The sequence below is a fragment of the Hemitrygon akajei genome, chromosome 2 (assembly GCF_048418815.1).
Source record: "Hemitrygon akajei chromosome 2, sHemAka1.3, whole genome shotgun sequence".
NCBI lineage: Eukaryota > Metazoa > Chordata > Chondrichthyes > Myliobatiformes > Dasyatidae > Hemitrygon > Hemitrygon akajei.
This window is the reverse complement of record NC_133125.1, coordinates 131,098,607-131,110,859: the sequence shown is the minus strand read 5'-3', so window position 1 is coordinate 131,110,859 and position 12,253 is coordinate 131,098,607. Positions and strand designations below refer to the sequence as shown.

Sequence of the window (12,253 nt, the reverse complement as noted above, 5' to 3'; positions counted from 1 at the left end):
AGGAAAGAAAGAGCATGCATGCAAGTATCCCCTTAATGCACCACAAAACCTTGGCCAATTGCTTGGTTACCCGGACAGAGACAAAGGAGCTGCAGATACTGGAAAGCTGGAGCAACAAAGGTGCTGGAGGAACTCAGCAAGTCAGGCAGCGATTATGGAGGAAATGGACTGATGGTGTTTCAGGCCCACTTGATTGACAGGAAATTGATCACCAGCTGACTGGTTCATTGTCACTCCCTATGGTAATCTATAAAGGCTTTTTTTTAAACTTTGGATTAACGGACTTATCCCAAAACATCCACTGTCCGTTTCCCTCCATAGGTGCTGCCTGGCACATTGAGTTCTGTCAGCAATGCTGTGTTACTTCACTTTGTGACCCAAATGGCTTATTCTCCCCCATCTGGCAATCATGTTGCCTCATCTTTTCAACTTACATAGCCATCTTTAAAAATGAATTCATCACTCTGAGCTCCATGGATTTCACTTTTTCCTCTGTTCCAGGGAAACAAAGGTTATAAGTTCACCCTTGTTACACTCAAGTACAAGGCAAATATTTCTGAACAAAATATACACATCTTCTGGACAGTTCTGCCAGTCCTACATTTAAGTAGATTTGCAATTATCTATTAACAGGGCATTTATTCTCTATCAACAGTGGAGGAGGAGTGAGGTGTGTGACTCACACTGAAGAATCAATTGTTCAGCAAACAAACTCAATTTACTCAAAAAACAGTCTGTTTAAAAGAGCAATGGAGATTCACAGGAAGATGTTTTCTGCTTGGCATTGCTGGCTGCAACACCTCCAACAGTGCCCTTAGTCATTAGCCAAGGACCACCATTCATTGATGTTTCACTCCCTTAGCCCTGGTACGTCTCCTGGAAAATAACTGCGTCAATTTCACACAGTTAAAACAGGGCTTTAATTTTAAAATTGCAGTAGTGAAGATTAAAAAGTATAAACTATGTGTGAAAAATACTCAATCACTTTCAACAATGGGGTCACCAAGCTTAATTCACAAGGAACTGATCGCTTTCACTGGCTCATTCATTGACACAGAATGCTGCCTCTATTGCCTTAATTCAGAGGTTCCCAACCTGTGGTCCATGGACCCCTTGCTTAATGGTATTGGTCCATGGCATAAAAATGTTGGGAACCCCTGCTTTAAATGGAAATTGAGTGACTAATTATGATGCCACACACCATGCAAACAGAAGGAGCTCAACAGAATTGTTCCTCTCCATTGATTTCACAAGTATAGAGTGCATTTACGTTGATCTTTGGATCCTTGGGCTAATAAAATATACTAAGTTCCAGCCACTGATTCCAACATTCTGCTTAATGGTCTCATTCCCATCCCCAAACATCACTTAGGAATTGCTTGATGAAGATATCCAGTAAGAAGAGGATACGATGAACACTGACCAAGAAAGAACACCACTTTATTTCTCACCAATTACTACTGATGCACCATAGAAAGCATCCTATTCACATGTACCGGTTTGGTATGGCATCTGCTCTACCCGAGTCCACATGAAACTAAAGAGAGCTGGCACAGTCCAGTCCATCACATGAACCAACCTCACTGACACATCCCATTGCCTCAGGAAATCAATCGACATAATAAAGGGCCAATCCCACCTTTGTCTTTCTCTGTTCTCCTCTGCACACCCCAGCCCTCAAAACAAGCAGAAGATACAAAAGCTTGAAAACATGTACCACCACTCATGGGCAGTTCGATCTTGTTGTTGTCAAACTCCTGAATGGACCTGTCAAACTCATATATTTTAAAGACGAATTCTTTATCTCCCAATCTGTTGATCGTGACTGCTGCACTGTATTAGTCTGCCTGCACACTTTCTGTAACTGTAACACTGTATTTGGGACTCTTTTCTTTCCACTCTTATTTACTGCCTCGATATACTTAAGTACAGAATGCTATCTGGATAACAAGCAGAAAAAAGCTTTTTACTAAATCTCTGTACATGTTACAACAATAAACCAATTACCAATGTCGCCAATTCTGACAATTAGAGAGTTATTTGAACCTAAACTGATGGCTGGGAAACCCATCGGATCATGTGGCATTCCAGATCGATACCTTGCTGCATTCTGCCCTCCAATCAATTCATCAGAAAGAAATGGAACACAAGGCTCACCATTTATTAAACGGGTAGCCTAGACTAAAGATGGTACTTTGTTGTTATTTGGTGTCCTGTATAGAGACAATTTACAATTGAGCAGCTCAGTGGCACAATCAAAAGAGATGCCCCTTCGCAGCACCACAAAGCTGGATTCAATCCTGACCTCGGGTGCTGTGTAGAGCTTACAAGTTTTCATGTGATCAAGAAGGATTCAATTAGTTGCTCCACTTCCACCCACATCCCAAAGACTTGTGCACTAGAATACTACTACTCTGACGTAGGCCCTTCAGCCCATCTAGTCTGTGAAGAACCATTGATCTGCCTGATCCCATTGACTTGCACCTGGACCACGGCCCTCATAAACCTGTTCAAATTTCTCTTAAATGTTGAAATTGGCTGTTGACAGCTCATTCCACACTCTCTCCATCCTCTGAGTGAAGAAGAACTTCTCATGCTCCCTTTAGATATTTCACCCTAACCCATGACTTTAGTTCTTGTCTCATTTAACCTCAATGGAAAAAGCCTGCTTGCATTTACCCTATCTACACCTCTCATAATTTGGTACACTTCTATTGAATTTCCCCAAAATCTTCTATGCTCGAGGAAATAAAATCCGAACTATTCAACTTCTTCATGCGGCTCAGGTCCTCACATCCTGACAACATCCTTGTAAATTTTCTCTGTTCTCTTTCAATCTTATTTACATCTTTCCTGTGACCAAAACTGCACACGATACTCCAAATTAGGCCTTATCAGCACCTTATACAATTTCAACATGTTATCCCGACTTCTGTACTCAATACTTTGATTTTGGCCAATGTGCCAAAAGCATTCGTTACAACCCCATCTACCTGTGATACCACTTTTGGATCTGTACTCCCAGATCCCCCTGCTCTACCACACTTCTTAGTGCCCTACCACTCACCATGTAAGACCTACCCTGGTTGGTCCTCCCAAAGTGCAACACCTCACACTTGTCTGCATTAAATTTCATCTGCCATTGTTCAGCCATTTTTTCCATCTGGTCCATATCCCTCTGCAAGCTTTGTCAATCTTTGTCACTATCCACTAGAGCCCCAATCTTGGTGTTATCTGCAAATTTGTAGATCCAGTTTACCACATTATCATCCATATCATTGACACAGATGACAAACAACAATAGACTCAACACCAATCCCTGTGGCACACCACCAGTCAAAAGCCTCCAGTCAGAGAGGAAACCATCTATTACCACTCCCTGGCTTCTTCCACGAAGTGAATGTCAGATCCAATTTACTACCTCACCATGAATACATATGGACTCACTTTCAAGGACTCTTTTTTTTCTCAAGATCTTGATATTTATTGTCTATTTATTTATTACGATTATCTATTCTTTTTTCTTTCTTTTTTAATTCACACAATTTGTTGTCTTGTACATACTGGTTGTCTGCCCTGTTGGTGCAGTCTTTCATTGATTCTATTATTGGATTTATTGAGTATGCCCGCAAGAAAACAAATCTACACATTATATATGGTGACATACGGTATATATACTGTACTTTGATAGTAAATTTACTTAGAACTTTTTGCATTTGAGACTTTGTCAAAGACATTTCTAAATTCCATGTGAACAGCATCCACTGCCTTACCTTCATCAACTTTCCTGGTAACTTCCTTGAAAAGCTCTATGATTGGTTAGACACAGCTTATCACACACAAAAACATATTTACTATCCATGATTAGTCCCTGCCTATCCAATAACTTTCACACCACTGATGTCAAGCTCACCAGCCTATAATTTCCTGGATTATTTTTAGGGTCTATTTTAAACAATGGATTAACGCCTGCTATCCTCCAATCTTCTGGCACCTTACCTGTGGCTAAGGATGTTTAAGTATCTCTGCTAGGGACCCTGCAATTTCTGCACTAGCCTCCCACAGGGTCTAAGGCAACACCTTACTAGGCCTTGGAAATTTATCCACCTTAATTTGCCTCAAGACAACAAACATCTCCTCCTCTGTTATCTGTATAGGGTCCATGCCTTTACTGTTACATTTCCTAGCACAAGCAAACCTTCCCGCTGGGTTTGTTAAGTTTAACAGCCACTGCAAATTGTCCCTAGTGCATGGCAGAATTGAGGGAGGGTGGGCTGATATGAATGTGGAAGAGTAAAAAAAATGTGATGACTTGCTGAGCGGTTGATGGCCATCGTGAACTTGGTGGGCTGAAGTGCCTGTTTCTGTGCTATATTACTCTGTGAAGGGCGACTGGTGCACATGTACAAACAGGTCCTAGCAGATGAGCAAAGGAAACTAGGGGGAAAATTAAGAAAATTCCTCAGAGCAGTCCAATAGCCTAGTCTGTTATGTGCACAACTGTGTTCGTGTATAGTCCCTCAGGACAATCAACAAAGTATACTGTGCTAAAGGATACTGTGCTTTGCAAAAGCAGCCCCAAAAGATCTCAGTGGGAGATAATGGCTGCCAAGTCCAATGATGTTCTTCTTCCTGGTGGTAGTGGTTGCAAATAATCCTTGGCACCTCTTCTTTGTTCTGCAACTGCCTTTGGGCATTCCTAGTCTCTTAATAAATCAGGAGCTCCTCCATTCTACTATGGAGTTTAGCCAAGAATGAAGCAGCTACAGGCCTGTGCCAGTTGCAACTTTGAAACTGTTCTCCCCTACCCAGCCCCAGTTCTTTAATTCATATCAAAAGGCTCACTGCTTCTAACACTGAAATCTGGGGAAATTGTGCACTGCATCCACCCAGCATGTAAAACCACCATTCACCACTAGTCGCAGTTTTCTTTGCCTGGCTTAATCAATTCTGAGCATTCACAGCTACCGCCCCAATTCCATGGCTTCCAAAGAGAATTTAAGGATTGTGCCTGTATTGGCAATATTCCCTTGCCTCGTCATGGCCCTTGCACCTTTTGTCAGCCTGCACTGTCTCGGTAACACTATATTCTGCATTCTGTTGTTGCTCTTCCCCTTTGTATTACCTCGAGGTACTGACGTGAAATATCCGTATAGATGGCATTCAAAACACGTGACAATAACAATAACCATTAGCAATTTAGGACTCCGTATGGACCTGGTGACTTTTTCCACTTGAGCTCAGTCAGCCTTCGAAGAATATTAATTTATTTGAAGCCCCTCTACAATTTCTCTCCCTCCCCTTTCACGTAACAGTGACAACATCCTCTGTGGATAGAGCATTAATGCACATGGCTTGATGCAGAAAGCACACCATCTACGCAAGCATGATCTGTGAGCGACCAGGTCCTATTTCCAGAGTCATGATTGACCTGAAAACCACTGCAATCATATTCTACTCTGGGAAAAAAAAATCAATTTTCATTCACACAGCTCTGAAAAAGGAAGCACTGCAGAACCTAATTACTAAGACAATATTTCTAATTGCATATTATTTTTGGATATGAGGGAGATCTTGATATGGTGGTGAGGTAAAGGTTACAATTTTAATTAAAAGCTTGCATCTCAAGGATAATTTCCATTAAAGCATAGTACATGGTCCTGGTAATTGGGTGTGAGACTTCTGCCAATTCTTGGTGGAGTTACTGGATGGAACACAAAGGGGAAATGTGTTTTGCTTTCTCAGCTCTCTTGGATGGGGGTGAAAGAGTTGCAATTATTGTCAACCAACTCAATTCATTTGAAATGTTGAACTCCAAGTTGGCCAATAATGGAATTAGTCTAATGACAACTATGAACATAGTAATTGCTACAAGAAGTGTAATAAGCGACCAGAAACAGTTATTTGCCTAACTTATTAAACACAAGACTTGTAAACATAAAACACGGGATCAAATTAAGCCATTTGGCCCATTCAGTCTGGTCCACCATTCAACCATGCCTGGTTTATTATCCCTCTTAATCCCATTCTTCTGACTTCTCCCTGTAACCTTCAACCACCTTACTAATCAAGAACCTATCAACCCCTGCTTTAAAAATACTCAATAACTTGGCCTCTACAGCTGTCTGAAGCAATGAATTCCACAGATTCTCCCATCTGCACAAGAAATAATAGCTCACCTTGAGAAGGATGTGGCAAACCAAGCTGCCCATTTCACCAAGTAAAACATGTGCCTTCCTTTAGGAAAGCACAACTTACCACCATGGTGATGAGCTACTAAACAAAAAATTCATGCAGAACCTGATCTGCTCAGTTAGTCGATTTCTAGTAGCAACATTTTTTTTTTAAAGTGGGGTTTATAGAAGGCCTCACAAATATCCACAACAGGAAATAAATTTGGAGATACAAGAAACTGCAGAAGCAAAGCATAGAACATAGAAATTTACAGCACATTACAGGCCCTTCGGCCCACAATGTTGTGCTGTCCATGTAACCCACTCTAGAAACTGCCTAGAATTTCCCTAGCACACAGCCCTCTATTTTTCTAAGCTCCATGTACCTATCTAAGAGGCTCTTAAAAGACCCTATTGTGTCCACTTCCAGCACCCCCACTGACAGAGAATTCCATGCACCCACCACTCTGTGAAAATTTCACCCGACATCCCTTCGGTACTTATTTTCAAGCACTTTAAAACTATGCCCCCTTGTGTTAGCCATTTCAGAATGGGAAAAAGCCTCTGGAAAAATTCAGTGGTACAGGCCGGATCCATGGAGGGAAATGGACAATTGAAATTTTGGATTGAGAACTTTCACCTGGATTGAAAGCTAGGAGGTAGATAGAACAGTACAGCTCAATGTTATGCCATATCAATTAACTTAATAAATGGCCAACTAAACTAATCCCTTCTGCCCACACCACGTCCATATCATTCCATTTTCCTTCCATTCATTTGCCCATCTAAACGTCTCATAAAAGTCCCTAATGTATCTGCCTCTACCACCACCCTAGGCAGAATTTTCAAGCCACCCATCAGTCTCTGTGTAAAAACAATTTCCCTCTCACATCTCCTTTGAAATTACCCACTCTCACCTTAAATGCATGCCCTTTAGTATTAGACATTTCAACCCTGGGAAAAAGATTTTGTCTTTCTACTCTATCTATACATCTCATAAACAGCTATCAGGTCTCCCTTCTGCCTCCACCACTCCAGAGAAAACAACCCAAGTCTGCCCAACCTCTCATGATAGCACATGCCCTCTAATCCAGACAGCCTCCTGGTAAACCTCCTCTGCACCCTCTCCAAAGCCTCAACATCCTTCCTATAAGGAGACGACAGGAAGAGTATGCAATATTCCAGATGTGGCCCAACAGGAGTGTTATCAAGATGCAACACAACTTCCTGACTTTTGAACACAATGCCTCAACAAATAAAGGTGGGCAAGCCATATACTGTATTAATCAGCCTATCATCCTGTGTAGCCAGTTTCAGGGAGCTATGAAGTTGGATCCTAAGATCCCTCTGTTGATAAAATGTCTCAACAGTGTACTGTCCCTTTACATTTGACCTACCTAGGTGTAGCACATCACATTGGGCTTGGTTAAACTCCATCAGTCATTTCTCCATCCATACCTGCAACTGATCTATGTCCTGTGCCTTCTTTTCCAATCTTCTACACTATTCACAACACCACAACCTTCCTAACCCAACCATCTACATTTTCAACCAGGTCATTCATATACATCACAAACAGCAGAGGTCCCAGCACAGTTTCTGTGGAACACCACTAATATAGACCTTCAGTTAAAGTAAGTTCCTCCAGTTGCCGCTCTGTCAACAATGGGCAAGCCAGTTCTGAATCCAAACAGCCAATTCAGCATGGATCCCAAGCATCTTAATCTTCTCGATGAGCCTTCCATGAGGGACTTTATCAAACATCTTACAAAAGTCCACAGCTCTACCTTCATTAATCATTTTCGTCACCTCATCAAAAAAAAAATACTCTGTCAGGGTCAGTAAGTTAGCAGCCTATATAAAGACTGAGAAGGGGTGGAGTAGGAGCTGGCAGATGATAGGTGGGTCCATTTGTGGATGCATAGGGGCGATAAGCAGGCGGGGGGGAGGGTGGAAATTGTGAGGTGATGGGTGGAAGCAGTGAAGCACGGAAGATGATAGAATCTGATCAGAGAGATGCAGGTGGGGCATGGAATCAGGGAAGGAAGGCAAGGAGGGCAGATGGGAGCAACAGTGGAGAGGAACCAGTGTGCAGTGATGGGCAAGTAAAGTGGGTGGAGGAGGTGGTGGAATGTGTAGGAAGAACGGAGGAAAGGGCAAAAGGACAAAGGGGAGTAGTTCATGGTAAGATGAAAAGTTTAATGTTCTTGCCATTGGGTTATAGACTGCCCAAGTGGAATGAGGTACTGTTGTTCTAGTTTGTAATTAGTCTCAACCTAACTGTACGGTAGGTAGAGGACATACTTGCTGATTTTGGAAGAAGCGGAATTAAAATGGCTAGCAACTAGAAACTCCACAGAAAGAACTGAGGTCGCAGAAATTAATTTGTATTATTAATCTTGACACCACCAAAACTGGCCCTGTTTAGTGATGATCAACTCTGACCCAATTCTATGAGATGTGAGACTTGCTCACTCTCAACCATGTTGGTATTTGCCTCTAAATTTTAAAAAAAACTGTCACATTCTCTCCTGCCAGCAACAAAACTTTCAGCTGTCCATCAAAGAGGGAAAAATTCGTGTTTCTTCATCAATTTCCTCACTAGTTTTTTAATCTCAGGGCAAGCGCAACTGGGTTATTCCCACTCTAGTTAGCCTTCACTCTGCAAAAAAACTGCAGCCAAGGAAGGAAATCTTATCAAGGGAATTATTAATTGTGAAAAATCAGTCAAGATTCATAACTCCTATCTGGAAATCTAACACTTCCAGCACTGCAGCTTCCTGGCTTTGCTCTGGATTCCTTGTGGAACAAAGGAATCTGTTATTTCACATGGGTTCCAAAGCCAACCCCAGTTCAACTTAACCAGTCAACTCTGGGTGTGTTTGACATTTGACCTGACATTTCCCTTCCCCTCCCCCAGGCTGGCATCAGTAAAGTAACTGTTAAGTTTTCTGACCAAGCTTTCAAAATCCTCAAACGAAGAAAAATTACCACACCAAAAAAAAAACTATTGCAAACAGTAGGTTTTAATTTGGACTTTAAAAAAAAACACTCCAAAGAGCTGCAGGACAATTTCAAATATCTAACATTTAGAATCCAACTAGATCGTTTTTGGTCAGTAATGGTAGGAGAGCGGGAGAGACCAACTAAAACAGCTATATTTTTCAATTCCTAAAAAACACACACACACTAGACCATGGTCAGCAGACAAAAGTTTAGACAGCTGATAAAATCATCAGCAGAGTTCTGAACATTCAGATTAAATTGTATCATACAAGTATGCAACACACAGTGGTTGTTATAATCAGAGTGCACATAGGCATGTACACACAGACACACAAACACACACCTCTTCTGATGCACTTCCTGCTGCCTGCCTCCTGCAAAGCAGATCAACAATCATTCCACAGCAGCCAGTCCTCACTAAATTAATGCTGTCTTCTTGGATAACAGCCGCAACACGGTTTTTTTGCATTCCTCTGACAAAACTGCCCATATCCACATTAAGTATTGCAATAAAAGGTGACTGATAGCAGAAGTATGTGCTTTCGCTTCATTCTATGACCACTGAGCCTCTGCCTTGCGAGTATGCGGTGATGTGTGTATGTATGGCCATTCCCCCCATGTATGTCTTTGCTGCAGCCAACTAGACACTAACAAGGCAAGTGGTCAGAAGGTGAGAAGGTCAAGATTTGCAGTGGTGCTTTAAAAGTACATGCGTGAGCAAAGGGTGATATTAGGTAAGACAAGGTTATAACTGTAAATAAGAACGCTAGAGAGTTTTTGCCGGTGCTCACATGGCAACTTAGCTTTAACACAGTTTGTAGCCAGCCACTGGAGTATAACACCCCCTACTTTGGTTTCATCATTCCTGGGCTACGGAATGGTGATTCCTCTGAATGAACAAGTTACCTTCTGTCCACTAGCCTCTGAAAGTCTCTACTGTCAACTCACCGCAAGTTACCCCACTCCCCCCAAAAAACTAAAACTATGCCTCCCAAAAGCACCCGCTCTGCTTTCGATCTACTGACAGACTATCTATTGACAGACGCACATCACTTCCACTGATTACGGAATGTAGCAGCAGTGTTAGCTTGCCTCTCTCTTACTGGCAATCCCTCAGCCGTAGCCCTCCTGGCTCCTGGATTCGGCTCAACAGCGGGGGGGAAAAATGCATTCAAGCCACTAAGGTTTCTCATCGCCCTCTGCAAGAACTGTTAGGAAAACAGGCAAAGACACAAGTCGAATTCTACCTAGCGTGTTCTCACCAACACTGCCCTCTGAAGTGAACCAGTGCACGGAAAGAATATGATAAAAGCGCTGACCTGGTGAAAGGCTGTAGAGGAGAAATATTTCCTTCCCTAAAACAGTCTCTTCTCTCAGCTGCTCTCTGCAGGAAATGAATGGGGGCGCACAGAAGACTGTTGTACTTGCAAATGACTTACCGGAGTCACATGATCCGGTTAATGTAGGGTGGGCCAAGTGGGTGGAGGCTTCGTAAACAACAGAGGACAATATACCCTAAGCCTAACCAGCTTGCATCGAATTACACAGGGGCCCCTTTGTAGGAGGTTTCCGAGCAACCCAATCGGTGTACAACATTAAGGGACGGTAGACTTCCAGAAAGAGCACCCTGGTATCTTTATTTATATCTCCATGCACACATACGCATTAAAACGCGCACGACCAAATGCAGGGACTTAAGTTTGTACATATATATATGTAGCTACATATAAACAAAGGAATACTTGCAATGTCTCTATATAAAAATGTCAGTACCTCAAACATTAGAACTGCTTATAATCCAGTACCTTTTAGCATCAAATTCTTCGAAGTGACATTACTTACGGGGAATATTTAATTTAGTGATATTTCTGTATTTTTTTCCCGTGACCCTGTCTAACCTCCTCTCTTGCAAAGAGCCTCCCACAACCTATGTGGCTGGAGTTCAAAGTCAAAAATACCCTTCGCAGTCTGTGAAGTCCCTGTTTAGCAGACCCATGTGTAAGTGTTTAGAATGAGGTTTAAATGGGTGGCTGGCGATCTAAAAAGACCGCATCCCGTCCTGCTTGTCCTGGCTGTTATTAATTTCCATCCGCTTCCACACTCTGTCTGAGTTGCATTACGTTAGATAGTGTTAGTCCACGTGATACAGTCTCATACAAATGTTAAATACACGGAGCGCACTCGGGCAGCTCCTTTTGCTAACTAAAACAATTACAAGAACTATAATAACTAATGCAAAAATAAATTGTTGTCCAAAAGTACTGCACTGAATGGAAGATATTAACTCAGACCTAAAGAAGAGAATAGTGCGGTTTAGATGTGAGGAAACAGGTGAGGGGAAAGCCAGAACCTAGCTGGGGGAGAGGGAATCTTGCCAGTGATTTGTGCAGTTTCCTGACTTGCGGCTGTTGTGGAGAGGGGAATCGGCCTTTACATCAGCTCTGACATATTTTCCCCCTCCTCCGCCGCCCTGAGAGACGACAAGCTGATCAAACCGGCAAAGCTACGTACACTTGGTCTCAGGCTGACTTAGGTGACAGCAACAGTGCGCACCAAAACCCGGAGGAGGCAAATTGAGGTGTGAGCATTTTTCACAACGTACCAGTGGGGGTGGGGTTGGTAAATGTCAGTGGGGTGGCGTGGCCCTTCACCTCCACTACGTTGGGAAACAACGACAGAGCAGTGGCAAGTCATAGTGCTGTGGCGTTATTTAATTGCAAAACCTTATTATCAAAATTTGGCAGTGTTTTGCTGGATGCATTGATCAAAGGCTGTGAGAGCGTATTAGAACCAAAGCATGCTTCCCAGGACATGCACTTGTCAACACACATTGCTGTATAGCTGCAGGATTGTCAATATTTCCATGTATTGAGTACGCCTGGTGTTTTAATCTGCTTAAGGCGGACCAGGCAGAAAACTCACTACATTTCCTTATTTTTTAGGTCTAAAATGATACTCATGTGTTTAGATACGGATATGTGCGAGCACACATTAAATTAAGTAGCGCATTTGTAACCAAGTTTAGAAATGTAAATACGCTTTATGGTTTCTGGGCGTTTGGCTGAAAACAAGCT

The 12,253-nt window shown here is 42.4% G+C and overlaps 1 protein-coding gene and 1 long non-coding RNA gene across 2 annotated transcripts in view; one reads left to right on the top strand and one right to left on the bottom strand.

Moving 5' to 3' along the window:
- klf12b (Kruppel like factor 12b) overlaps nucleotides 1-10,608 on the bottom strand; it is a 264,047-nt gene extending 253,439 nt beyond the window's left edge. Inside the window, exon 1 of the mRNA XM_073028016.1 lies at nucleotides 10,499-10,608. The gene's annotated coding sequence lies outside the window, so the exon portion shown is untranslated. The remainder of the gene's footprint in view (nucleotides 1-10,498) is intronic.
- Nucleotides 10,609-11,581: 973 nt separating this feature from the next.
- Nucleotides 11,582-12,253, top strand: part of LOC140715635 (uncharacterized) — a 96,688-nt gene continuing 96,016 nt past the window's right edge. Inside the window, exon 1 of the long non-coding RNA XR_012096182.1 lies at nucleotides 11,582-11,757. This is a non-coding gene — a long non-coding RNA (uncharacterized lncRNA). The remainder of the gene's footprint in view (nucleotides 11,758-12,253) is intronic.